This window comes from Euprymna scolopes, chromosome 35 (genome assembly GCF_053919585.1).
Source record: "Euprymna scolopes isolate OS-2025 chromosome 35, ASM5391958v1, whole genome shotgun sequence".
NCBI classification, from domain to species: Eukaryota; Metazoa; Mollusca; class Cephalopoda; order Sepiida; family Sepiolidae; genus Euprymna; species Euprymna scolopes.
In genome coordinates, this window is record NC_136516.1 from 74,084,158 (window position 1) to 74,097,976 (window position 13,819).

Here is a 13,819-nt window from a genome sequence, read left to right on the forward strand (position 1 = left end):
CTATATAAAAACATAAATGAATAACTTAGCGCCACCTCAAGATAAAAAAGCCCTGGAATTAATCTACCACATACGTTCTAATACTTAAGATGATTATTAGAAAACTTTTATATATATATATATATATATATATATATATATATATATATATATATATATATATATATATAGACTTATATGTAATTATACTGAGTTCGTGAAATTCAGTAAATTTTCATATACCAATGAGTTTTAAGCCAAAAATGGTTGACTTAAAGAGTAAGCTACAAAATTATCAAATTTTATAATTGAGCATTAATATACTGTGTGAGAAAAAACAAGACTTAAAAACAAGGTGTTGTGGCAACAAAAAGGGTATTTCAATTTACGTTACAATTGTTTCCATGTCCAGTTCGACAATTTCAAGCATTATGTCGTTTGAAAATTTTCAAAACCAGCATTTCTTCAGACTTTATGAATAAGTACACTTTTGGCAATGGACCATTTTTTGAAGAGAAGGAAGGAAGGGGAAATCCCTACCTAGAAAGGCATGCTAGGGATTTCCCCTTCCTTCTCTTCAAAAAATGGTCCATTGCCAAAAGTGTACTTATTCATAAAGTCTGAAGAAATGCTGGTTTTGAAAATTTTCAAACGACATAATGCTTGAAATTGTCAAACTGGACATGGAAACAATTGTAACGTAAATTGAAATACCCTTTTTGTTGCCACCAACACCTTGTTTTGAAGTCTTGTTTTTGCTTAAACAGTATATATATATATATATATATATATATATATATATATATATATATATATATATATATATATATATATATATATATATATATATTTCATTGAACACCAGGGATAATCTTTGCTTGTTTCTCTTCTGATTCATTTTTTCCATTTGTCGGCATAATGTTCTGTTCGAGTGTAGAAAGAAATTCTTCATAAGCGCGAACGTTTTTCACTTCCATGGGTCGTCTTCAGGTGAATGATGAATTTAAAAAAAAAATGCGTTTAGTGAATTTATTAAAAAAAAGTCGATTAAAATCGTTAAAAATCGTTGAAAGTTTGTTTATAATTGTTTTATCTAGGACACCCTCACCTGTAATACCGACGAAACGCTCATGCAAGTTTGCACAGACCCAGAATGCATTGCATTTTATTTTGAAAGGCTGGATGCTTTAGACTGTGTGGTGTCACACCTATGCACACTTTATTACCGAGAACAGTTTCTTAAAATCATTTCACACACACGCATATCGAATGAAGATACGTGTTTTGTTTTTGTTATTTTCAAGTAATCGGAACAAATTTTGCTTCTTTTTTTATTATCCTGAAACGAAAGCGATTTAGATAACAGTGATTGTAACTAAAAACCATTTAATAAGTGCTGTGTCTCTCCTTCTGTCACTCTCTCTCCACACACACACACACACACACAGACACACACACACACACATGTATATATTAAAAAATTTGAATAAACAAATAAGCTAGTTTAGAAACCCGTTAAGATGCAAAAAAATATATTATTTTTAAATTAAAATGTTTCTTCTTAATTTCGGATGCTTTATCCTTCAGCAGAAATAGAAAAAGTTCTTTTGTTTGTTTTTTTATCGCAAGTAAGATATCCGTCCTCGTGTTGTATTATCAAGGCTATGCTAGCTAGTGACGCAAGCGAATTTGTTAGAACTCTACAGTGAGCTTTAAAAGGCGCATGTACACCGTAGTGTAATAACATTGAAATTTGTAACTTTGTTGAAGCATCTTTGAATTAAAATTAAAAACTTTGAATAATCAGACTAACTGTTTTAGAATCACGTAAAGATGTAAAAAAAAATGCCATTCTTGTTTTAAATGAAATATTTCTTCGTAGACATTTCGGATGTCATAGCCTTCATTAGAGATTGAAAAGTTCTTTTATTTTGCGTTGTTTTTCTTGCATGTAAGATGCCGTTCTTGTGTTCTTTTTTGTCAAGACTGCAGCAGTTTGTTTATTCAAGGTTTTTAATTTTAAATCAAAGATGCTCCAAGGAGCTTAATATTTCAATATATATATATATATATATATATATATATATATATATATATATATATATATATATATACTAGCAAAAGTACCCGTCGTTGACTGGGTTCAAAAACAGCCTACAGAAAATGGATTTATGAAAGTATGATAGGTTATGAAAAGGAAGGGTTGTAAAGAGATATCTTCGAATTTGGGGGTATCAAAACCAAAGCAAAATATGATGAAAGTAAAAATAAAATAGATGAACCCCATAATTTATTATACCATACCTTTTCACACTGAAACACTTATCACAATATTCTGTGGATCTATATTAAAACACCTTGTTAAACTTTGTGACATATTTCCATTCTATGGAGGTCAGGTACGAACGAACACCCCATAATTTTATTATACCATATTTCTTCAAACTGAAACATAATTATCAAAGTATACTTACGCAAATAGATATGAAACGTCTTTATTAAAGTGTGTGCCTATTTTCAGTCTATGGAGGTCAGGTGCGAACGCAGACCCCACAATTTTATTATACCATCCCTAGGTAAGTTAAAACATAATTATCTAAGTATTATTATGTACATTAATATCAAAAACACTTATAAATGTTTGTTTTTTTAATTTTTAAATGTTTTATTTCCATACTTTGTGGACCAGGCGCGTATGCAGACCCCACGATTTTAATGAACCATTATTATGCCAGATTAAACATACCCATTCCTGTGTCTCGATACATCTTCTATCATTATATGTGATCAGTTTTCCATAATAGTAAACCATATAGGAGCCTATTCGTGACCAGACACACACATATACGTTCCGATTTATATATATATATATATATATATATATATATATATATATACATATAGTCTTATTTATACTATTCCGAATCATATATATATATATATGTGTGTGTGTGTGTGTGTGTGTGTGTGTGTGTGTGTGTGTGTGTGTGTGTGTGTGTGTGTGTGTGTGTGTGTGTGTGTAAAAACGTGATGTAGACGATGGAATTGTAAAATGTCTATCTGATTAGCATTTGGAACGCTAAGGAAAAGACACCATAAATGTCTTAATCAGATTGTCGAGACAATTTTTTAAATTTTGCTTGTAGGAATGTCGAAAATGTTAATGTAGAGCTTAAATGCCTTACGTCAAAGAATTGACCTTATATTCAATGTAAAAAAAATCTAACTAAACACACTCAACAGAAGAAGCTACTATGAAATAATAATAATAATAATAATAATAATAATAATAATAATGATAATAATAATAATACTTTTTATCTCATACTATAAGTATATAATAACAAAAAAATTACGTATTTCCTCTCTCCACCTCCGCTCCTGTCAGAGCAATCCTCACGCGATATAAATGGGTTAATACCCACCAGGAAAATCGAAGTATTATCGGCTTTTTCCATTGAGAACTAAATAAATAATGGCAAGCAATCTACGAAAGATTAATGCAAGCAACAGTAAACTTAGTCACTAGTTTTGTCTTTTCTGCGCCATCCTCTCGAACCAAAGGTTCTCAAGTCTTTCGCTACCTTTACTCAAGGCACGCCTCCATGCTGGTCTATCTTCGGCTAATTCCTCCCACACATTCACATCGATGCAAAGAGCGATCAGGTCCCGTTTAGCCACGTCTTTAAAGCGCAGCACTGGGCGACCGCGGCTTCTTGTTCCATTTGCCAGTTCGTTGTAGAGGGAAACGGCCATCGGGTATTCTGCGCAGGTGTCCAAGCCATCTCGATCGTCAGATCTTGAGTGTCTGGGACAAGGAGCGGCTGCCGGCACGTCTTAGTACCTTTTCGTTGGTGATTCTATCCCACTAATTGATGCCCATAATACGTCGCAAGCATCGGAGATTGCAAACGTTCAGTTTTTTCTCGTGACGAGCATACGTGGTCCAAGTCTCTGCTCCATACAGTAGGGTACTCAGAAACAGCATTCGTAGATGCGGCATTTTGTGCGAGAAGTGAGATATTTAATGAACCACGCTCTTTCATGTAGTCGGTTGAAAGTAGACGGTACTCTACCTATGCGCGTTTGTAGCTCCTGTTCAATGGTTACTCTCTTGTTGATATTGAATCCAAGATACGCAAAGTACTCAACAGTCTTTAGTTCATGGCCATTGATGGTGATTGGTGATGCGTCACCCTGGTGCATCACGACTGTCTTCTTCACACTGATTACCAGTGTGAACTCTGCACAAGCAGCGCTCAATTTGTCAAGCGGCCGCTGGAATCCACTTGCGGAGTGCGAGACGAATGCAGAATCGTCTGCAAGCAGCAGCTCAAGTATTAGGACTTTTCGAATCTTGGTTTTGGCGCGTAGGCGAGCCAAGTTAAGAAGTTCTCCATCAGAACGAGTATGAAGGAACACACTGTCTTCGTCCTCGTGATTTCCAAAAGCGTGGTGCAGAAGAACTGAGAAGAAGATGCCAAACAGTGTGGGAGCCAACACACAACCATGCTTGACTCCACTGCACACGGGGAAGTTGTCAGACATGTCACCTTCGAAGAAGACTGCGACTGTCATGTTGTCATGGAGCGATCTAAGAAGAGTTGGTGGACAGGCCAACTTTTGTAGGATGGCAAACAGACCATCTCTACTGACCATGTTAAAAGCTTTCGTGAGGTCCACAAATGCGATATGGAAAGGTCTACGTTGCTCTCTGTATTTTTCCTGGATTTAACGCACTGAAAATATCATGTCTGTGGTTGAGTGCCCGCTGCGGAAGCCGCATTGCGATTCTGGATAAATGCGGTTTGCAATCTGCTGGAGCCTTGGAAGGAGCACTCTGGCAAAGACTTTGCTTGTGACACTGAGACATTTAGAGCTAGATGAAGTAAATAGGCCTTAACTTTCTCTAGTCGACCTTAAATGAACGAAAGTTCGAGAAAAATGAAAGTTAGAAGTATTTTCATGCAAAATTAATTTTATTCGGAAGGGAACATATCTTCTAAATCCTCACCCATGAGAACTTATGTTAAGTATATTACTTAGTTGCTTCTTGTTTTGCTGACTTCTATATACGTGTGATAGTGAACCTTGCCTCATATCTACACGCGAGGTAAACACTGCCCCTGTGACAGAAACACAGGAAAAACAATTCTGGGTTTGGTGTTACCACAAACACCACTATATGATGTACGACCCAAACGTATAATGTGGGTGTCGTAATCAGCAGGTTATCCCTCGATGGCCAGCATTGGAAATAGGTCGGCATTTTTTTTTTTTAACATAGGCATCACCACATTATCAAGGCCCAGAGGCCACTCAAGGATAAGGGTTAAAGAGTGTACAGTAGAAATTGGACAATATAGTAATCATTAGTAATGAAAATTTTGTAAATTTGATAACTTATATGGAACGGCTCATCAAGAACTTATTTACTTTAGACTTGAACACAACCATATTGTAGTCAGCCGGAAAGCAGGAAAACGGAAGACAATTCCACATGCGTGCAGTTCTAAGAAAGAAGCTTTATTCATGGAATCTACGTTTAGGTTTAGGCACAGATAAAGAGTGGGGGGAATTATTGATAGTGTTTACAGCTAGACGAGTGTTTCTTGTGAAAGTTTGGCGAGGGGGGACCATAGATTGAAGCTCAGTCGAACACTTTCCATGAAAATAACGATACATCAGAGACAAACTCGCGACATCTCTTCTGTGAGATAGAGGTTGCAGCGAAGAGAAAAGGACATCTCCTACGAGGCTACGAAGTCTATTTTGAACTCTATCAAGGCAGGAAAGTCCTTTCTAGCAGCTCCTGTCCAGATGTGGCAACAGTATTCCATCCTTGGACGTACCTGGCTCTTATATAGATAGAGAATAGCATCAGCAGTGAGATATTTACTGGATCGATAGAAAGATCCCACCATTTTTCCAGCGGCCTTGGCAACAGATTTGATGTACGTGTTCCATTTAAGATCAGGAGTAATGGTCAAGCCAAGAAGTTTGTCAAAACTTGAGGCCTCCTGAAGACGAGAGCCATTCATTTCAATTGATGCCAAATGTGGATTAGAATGTTGATGATGTAAAGAGAGAAGCTTGGTTTTAGATGCATTAAAAGTAACCAGCCACTCCTTTCCCCATTGTACTACGTGCTCAAGATCAGAGGAGAGAGAATTGGAGAGAACTTGGTCGTTTACTGTCTTAGATGTGCAACCATAAATGGTAGTGTCATCAGCATAAATGTCTACAAATGATGTAAGGATGTGATTTGGAAGATCATTAATGTAGATCAGGAAAAGAGTTGGGCCCAGGATGGATCCCTGAGGGACACCGGCATTAATACTGTGAGCTTCTGATTTTTGCCCCTCAACTACTACTCTTATGAACCTATCAGAAAGAAATGATTTAATAATTGAGAAGACATTTCCAGCTATACCATAACTAGCGATCTTATGAAGTAAACCTTTATGCCATACCCTATCAAAGGCTTTAGATATGTCAAGAGCAATTGCCCTAGAAAGATTGCCACCGTCGAGAGATTTGCTAATCCTATGCGATATAACTGTAAGCACACCTGCTGTAGATCTAGCAGAACGGAAACCATATTGAGTGTCACTAAGAAGGTTATTTTTGTTGAGATGGTTGATTACTTCTGTATTTAACACAGATTCTAGCAACTTACTCATGACGCACAGGAGACTTATTGGCCTGTACTGAGAGGGGGATGAGCGATCACCTGAATTCTTAAATACAGGGCATACTGATGAGATTTTCCAGCGAGATGGGAAACTATTCTCCTTAAGACAACGTTTAAACAGTTTTGTAAGTATGGGCGCTAGTTCAGGTTGAAGTTTTTTGAATACTATAATTGGAATACCGTCAGTTACTTTACTGGAATCAAGGTTTTTGATTAGCTTGGCAACATCACGTACAGATATACGTATATCACATAGCGTGTTTTCTGATACAGGAGGAAATATTGGGGGTTGGCGGCCTTGGTCGCAAAGGGTAGAATTAGCTGCAAAGTTCTTGACAAAGAGTTTGGCTTTGTCTGATGCTGACGAGATTACCTCAGGTCCATTGATAATAGTTGGGATGGAGCGCACGCTTCTGTTCAGGATTCTGTTTGCTATTTGCCAAAACTGGTGGGAACCAAGCCGCTGCTCAGCTACTTTGGACTTAACAGATTGAGCATACAACTCTCTTGCGTTCCTTATTACTTTCTTACAATGGTTGCTGGCAGTCCTGAAAACGGCTTTAGTTTCCATACATCTATTACGTTTGAAGCAGTGGAAAAAGTGATTTCTGTGCGCAATGGCAGCAGCACATTCTGGAGAGAACCATGGCTGGCTGTTAGGTTTTGCTGAAACTTTTTAGAGGGTATGAAATGGTCAATACCTACAATTAACCATTCAGTCAGGTCTAATACTATAGAGGACACATCCTTTTTAAACATGGAATGCAGAGGTAGATCAGATATAAATGTACGGTGAATGTTAGCTCTTTTAACTTCAGAAACAAAAACATCATAGACATCGAATAGGTAAGTATCCTTTCTAATTTCAGGTACCAAAATAATACAGATCAAGAACAGAGCGATAAAAATAACCAACGCAAACAAAAAAAGGAAAAAATGAACGACAAAAGAGATTAGACTGGTAATGGAATGCTGTTTAGAAGCCACTTCGAAAACGAGGTTATCGGAAACAGATGAAAGAGTTATAGAACATGTCTACTAACATGTATACAATGGAACGAAGAACTTTGATCCAAGCAAAATTATTCTCAAAAGAGGCTGGCTTTCAAATCTAGAACTGATGGAAATACAGCTCAATATAAATGATGGAACAGACCAAGAAACACCTCATACTGGAAAGCCTCGCATAGAAACTGCACATGTAGAAGACCTGCAGCATGACAACTGAAATCGATGGAACAACAGAGATAAACGAGAATAAAACAGCTGAAATAGAAAACATCATCCAACGTATGAACTAAGAAAAAAAGCTCACATCCCTAAGGAACCAAAAGTAGAAGAGGTTAAAAACAAAAAACGGAGAATCGAAACAAGCTCGGATATTATTACGGACTTCAATTACTTAATTTGTGCTAAGACGGTGAGTATGGAATTTAAAGTGACAAAATATAGGGCAAATAAAATGGACTGGCAAAATCTAGATGGGAATGCAGGCTCGAAACCCAGATCAACAAATTTAAAAAAAGAATTCGAAACAATAAACAATATGAAAGCGAATAGAAGCGGATAGAAAAGTTGAAATCTGACTCGCAGGAAAAGACTAAACAAGAAACACGAAGAATTAAAGCAAAAAAAAAATAACAGCAAAAAGAAGTTATGACGATACCGATACAAATCGGAACAGTGCAAGAAAAACAAGATGTTTGAAAACAATGTCAATTCTATCAAAATATAAACGGGGGGGGGGAAGAACGACCCGATACGACGACAAGATCAAAATAGAAATACTGAATATCTGAAAAACATGAAAGAAGAGTTACAGAAAACCGAAGAAGAAACAGAAAATTAAATTAAAACGGAAACCCTGAAGACAACCCTACGAAAAATGGTAAATTGGATGGCACCAGGTCACGATGAAATGCACATATATTGATTCAAAAAATTACGACACTACATAAAAGGATTATTCAAAACCTAAAAGATGTATCCACGAAGCAGAGGCGCCAGAATGGATGATCAAAGGTAGAACTACACTGATACCCCGCCAAAAAATACAGAGAAGGTTACCGCCCCAACAACTACAGGCCTATAACTTGCTTACTACCCATGTGAAAAAAATCTAAACAGCACAATTGAGAGAACACGCTCACTACTTCCTTTGATAATCGAGGAATAATTCCAGAGGGACAGCAATGATGCCAAAAAGTAAAAAGGAACACATGATCTACTATACATAAACCAAAAGATCTTGAAGGAGGTAAAAGTAGAAAAACATAGCCATGGCATGGATCGACTACAATAAATCGTACAACCAGATCCCTCAAGCATGGATAATAGAATGCCTGAGAATGTACAAAATATTAGACAAAATTATCAATCTGATTAAAACAATGAGAACGTGAAAACTTGAAGTGACAGCTGATGGACAATGTATAATTGAGATTAATGTACATGAAGGTATTTTACAAGGATTCCCTATCACCATTACTGTTCATCGTAGCGATGATGCCCCTTAACAATCCACTAAGAAAGTGCCAAGTCTGATACAAGTTCGTAAAGAATGAACTATCTAATGTTAATTTATATAGACGACCTGAAACATTTTTAAGAAAAAAAAAAAGAAAAAATTAGAAACGCTAATGAACACAGTCATCAATTTGGCATAAATTCTTAATTAACAGGCTATAATTATTTCTACTTCTAATATATTGGCTGCATATGAGCATACATATTTCTATTGCAATTCTTTTATAGAAGCAGTGTCTTCAGGCCAAATCTTATTTCGAAACTAAATGTTAAAGTTCTCTTTATGCAAAGTTTGTTTATTTAAATTAATCCTAATAAAGAAACAATAATGTACTAAGACTCATAACGCAAAGAAAATGTATTAAGTACGATACATAATTTTCATCTTGGTCCTGGATATGACCTTAAACTATATCCGATGGTGAGGCCCCAGCTTGCGGGCTTTGGGGAGTATGGAGCCACTCCTTAATTGCCATTGCTCCCAGGTCCACTCTAACCCGGACTGGTAGTACCTGTTAGGGTCCCAACTATGGGTTAAATAGAACCCGACTTTAAAAAAACAAACAAATATACTCTATTAAAAAACTGTTCTTCAAAATCACTGGATTCGGCATTAAATAACCTGAAAAGGGCTGACATGCCGTAAAACAAAAACAACCAACTAATTTTCATCTTGCAGGTTATAAACTCTACAGGTGCGTATGTAGTTAATAATCTTTTACTATATCTAGCATTAACATATGTTGTATATGAATTGTTTTATAAGATTAACAGCTACTTCATTAACTTAAACACTGAGTATTTATGTATACGGCACAATCACGATGAGCCTGGCCAGTATCAGTACATTACATTTAAGGAATGTAAAGAAAATGAATTAAAATAATTTACAAATAAATAAACGAACTATTTTCCTCTCTGTAAAACATTCACAACAAACACTTGTGTAGCTACAACCATTGTCAATAATTTATCTCATTATATATCTATCTCTACCAATAAGCAACCTGCCTACCTGCTTACCTGCCTACCTAACTAGACACAACCCACAAATTCATGGAAACAGAAAGTTTTCCGATTTCGACAAGTAATAAAAGTGGGAGGTTACGTCGCACGAAACGTTTTAAAATAACACTCAAGATGAGAACAATAGCCCGAATAATCCAAACAATACCAAAAAAATGTCTAGCTGAAAACACGGTCAATAGTTTCCATTTTTATCTTTCTCTACCTAAAATTAAAAAAACTTCCATAAACAAACTGTCCGTTTCTGGAACACGATTCTGCGGAGCTGCTTCCCCGATGATTACAACATGATCGGTTTCAAGTAAACAAGTACTCGTTGAACCATCCTCTTAAACAATCCAATTCTGCCTAATCACCACCATCACTACCAATCATCACCATCACTACCAATCATCATCATCATTACTAATCACCACCATCACTACCAATCATCATCATCATTACCAATCACCATCATTACCAATCACCACCATCATTACCAATCATCACCATCACTACCAATCATCATCATCATCATTAGCGATCATCATCATCATTACCAATCACCATCATCATTACCAATCATCACCATCATTACCAATCACCATCATCACTACTAATCACCATCATCATTACCAATCATCACCATCATTAAAAATCATCATCATCATTACCAATAATCATCATCATCATAACCAATCACCATCATTACCAATCACCATCGTCATTACCAATCATCATCATCACTACTAATATCCATCATCATTACGAATCATCATCATCATTACCAATCACCATCATCATTACCAATCACTATCATTACCAATCATCACCATCATTACCAATCATCACCATCATTACCAATCATCACCATCATTACTAATCATCATCATCACTATTAATCACCATAATCATTACCAATCATCATCATCATTACCAAACCATCATACCAATCATCACCATCATTACCAATCATCACCATCATTACTAATCATCATCATCACTACTAATCACCATCATCATTACCAATCATCACCATCATTACTAATCATCATCATCATTACCAATCACCATCATTACCAATCACCATCATCATTATCAATCATCATCATCACTACTAATCACCATCATCACTACTAATCACCATCATCATTATCAATCATCATCATCATTACCAATCACCATCATCATTACCAATCATCACCATCATTACCAATCACCATCATCACTACTAATCACCATCATCATTACCAATCATCACCATCATTAAAAATCATCATCATCATTACCAATAATCATCATCATCATAACCAATCACCATCATTACCAATCACCATCATCATTACCAATCATCATCATCACTACTAATATCCATCATCATTACGAATCATCATCATCATTACCAATCACCATCATCATTACCAATCACCATCATCATTACCAATCACTATCATTACCAATCATCACTATCATTACCAATCATCACCATCATTACCAATCATCACCATCATTACTAATCATCATCATCACTATTAATCACCATAATCATTACCAATCATCATCATCATTACCAAACCATCATTACCAATCATCACCATCATTACCAATCATCACCATCATTACTAATCATCATCATCACTACTAATCACCATCATCATTACCAATCATCACCATCATTACTAATCATCATCATCATTACCAATCACCATCATTACCAATCACCATCATCATTATCAATCATCATCATCACTACTAATCACCATCATCACTACTAATCACCATCATCATTATCAATCATCATCATCATTACCAATCACCATCATCATTAGCAATCATCACCATCATTACCAATCATCATCATCACTACTAATCACCATCATCATAACCAATCATCACCATCATTACCAATCATCATCATCATTACCAATCACCATCATCATTACCAATCATCACCATCATTACCAATCATCATCATCATTACTAATCACGATCATCATTACCAATCATCACCATCATTACCAATCATCACCATCACTACCAATCATCATCATCATTATCAATCATCAAGGTGTTGTCTCACCGTTCACCTTACACTTATTTAAACCTTTTCCTTGAGTTGCCCTTGGACTTGATAAATGGTGACACCCTGATAAAAAAAAAATATCGATGACTTTTTTCTGTATTAGAGCCATTCTTGATGGCCTTTTCCTTTTTCTTCTTTCTTTTTTTTTTAATTTCTACATTAAAGATAATCTCGTTTGCTTTTGAATTGCTATAAATAGTTCGCCTTTGTCCGGGTGTAACATTTCTTTGTTGGGCAAATTATATCGAAATTAAAAATCGTTTCGCATGTTTGTAACATGGACATAAAATTCGATCAACGGATGAACATAAGCTTAATATGTTCTTTTTAATTGCCTCGCAGAAAGCACCATTGTTCCTCCCACGCGAAACGATAAGAAGCAAAATAGGATTTGCCTTGGAGATTTTAATCAATTTCGTTTCCACGCGAGATTTAGGCGACCTACTGATTAAAAATATTGGATTTTAATCTGATCGGACTCTGATTGATACCATAACAAGAAGAATACCGTTTCCAGGACGGGTAAAATGAATTACCCAAACAGAACAGTTTAGCCCATGTTTTATGTCTCTTTACTAAAGATAAAATCTCCATATAAGTATTCTAAACCTTATGTTTAGAATACTTATTCCAATTTTGATCAATATTCTTTAAATTAAACCGTAAGCTTAAAGGGTTTTAAAAAGACAGTTTAAAACCAGTACATCTTGATTAATCTGTATCAAATGGTTGTGGATCAAATGTATTGCAAGTCTTATATATTTGAAAAAATATTAATTGATGTCCAATATTATTGCTAAAATTTAACAGAAATCGGAGTTATCTGAATTTTAACGAAATGCAAAACTACTTTTTACTCATTTTCAATAAAACTAAATTTAACTAAACATAACACATGAAAATTAAGCATCTTATAAAATAATTTAACGGTGTATAATGAGTGTCAGGGATAGTACGTATTTATGAGAGGGTAAAAACTCCGTCCCTTTCTCTTAATACGACAAAAAACCTTACCGTCTAGCAGCTCTGATTAAAATTTCTTATGATCGAATAAATACTTAGGGAGTGAACACTGTGCAAATAAATATATAAACATATAAAAAATTATCAACTTCATAAAGATACCAAACCTGTTCGGTCACAATCACTGCCGATATTTATTGATCGATTTCATTCCTAAAATAAAAAGAAGCTATGATATGTATATGTTTAAGGATAAAACTAATTTATAAAACTCACTATGCCTGTCTGTCTCCATATTTTCAAATTATCTCTTCTGAAACTAAAAGTTGCAGAGCGGTGCTAGGGACCTCAAATGATTGGACTGTTACAGACCATACTTTTATGGGTTTTTAGCAGGTTTAAATAGTTTTTAAGGGGTCAAAAATGGGTCAAAGTTGAAAAAAAAATGGTTATACATTTTGTACATTATATCTTAGTTTATTTTTAATCAGTTCATATCTGTGTTACGTTGGTACAGTGGTAACGTCACCGGCTTTGAATGCTGCAGTTTTGCTTTCGGTTTCGATTCT